Below are 1,203 nucleotides of genomic sequence, written 5' to 3'. Positions count from 1 at the left end.
TTCAGCCTGAACTTGCATATGAGCAATTGATGGTCTATTCCACAGTCTGTCCTTGATCTTGTTTTGGCTGGTGATACGGAGCTTTTCCACCATCTCTTTCATAGATGTAGTACATTTGATTTCTGTGTATTCCTACTGGTGGGGTTCATGTATTTAGTCTCCTTTTATGTTGTTTAAAAATATATTTGCAATGATGAAGTTATTGGTCTTGCAAATTTCTATCATCAGGACAGGAAGGAGGCTCCTCGGCTGCTGTACTGCCAAGAGTTCGGAGCGATCTCCTTTCGCATTGTCTTTTCGCAGCTATGGACTGTACCTATGAGTCGCCAATGGACAAAGGTAGAGAAAAAGCGGAATTAAAAGAGCCACCCGCCGCTGACTCAGCGCCGGAACCACCAACGCGGACGGAATCCCAGAGGAAACTGAAGGGGACGGAGTTGTGAACTTGAAAGAAACTTCGTGGAAGAAGGCTATCTCAAGAATCAGGATGTCTCAGATTTAACAGCAGCTGAAAGGGAAGACTCATCACTACTTAACCCTGCAGCCAAAACCTGAAAATCGATACCAAAGAAAAGAAACAGAAAGTGGATGAAGATGAGATTCAGAAGATGCAAATCCTAGTTTCTTCTTTTTCTGAGGAGCAGCTGAATGGTTATGAAATGTATCACCGGTCAGCTTTCCCCAAGGCAGCCATTACAAGGCTGATCCAGTTCATTACTGGCATTTCTGCATCTCAGAATGTGGTGATTTGCTATGTCTGGTATTGCCAAGGTCTTTGTTGGGGAGGAGGTAGGAAAAACACTGGATGTGTGTGAGAAATGGGGGGAGATGTCACCACTACAACCCAAGCACATGAGGGAGGCTGTTCAGAGGTTAAGGTCGAAGGGACAAATCCCCAACGCGAAGCACGAGAATATCATCTTCTTCTAGGCCAAAGCCTAGAAAGGCCTATTAATGAAAGAAGTACTGACTCTATTCTTCCTATCCTGGGAGACTGTCTGCACTGGTGCTTCAGAGTCTCAGTCCACTAAGGATTTGATGACAATTTCAGTGGCTTCCTCAAAGCTGGTGTATCACACCTAGAAGTATATAGCCTTGTTTCGTATCTGCCTTGACTAAGTATTAAGACCTCCTAGGCCTTTCTTGAATAGTAGAAAGAAGAAAGGTGCATAGGTCTTGAACATTCTCTGGACAGGAGACAAC

The 1,203-nt window shown here is 44.4% G+C and overlaps 1 pseudogene; it reads left to right on the top strand.

The window, feature by feature from the left end:
- Positions 1 to 930, top strand: part of LOC102813883 — a 6,131-nt pseudogene extending 5,201 nt beyond the window's left edge.
- The last annotated feature ends 273 nt before the right edge of the window (positions 931 to 1,203 follow it).

This window comes from Chrysochloris asiatica, unplaced genomic scaffold, assembly GCF_000296735.1.
Source record: "Chrysochloris asiatica unplaced genomic scaffold, ChrAsi1.0 scaffold00019, whole genome shotgun sequence".
Lineage (NCBI taxonomy): Eukaryota > Metazoa > Chordata > Mammalia > Afrosoricida > Chrysochloridae > Chrysochloris > Chrysochloris asiatica.
Note: the sequence above shows the minus strand (reverse complement) of the source record. Positions and strands in the feature narration are given on the sequence as shown.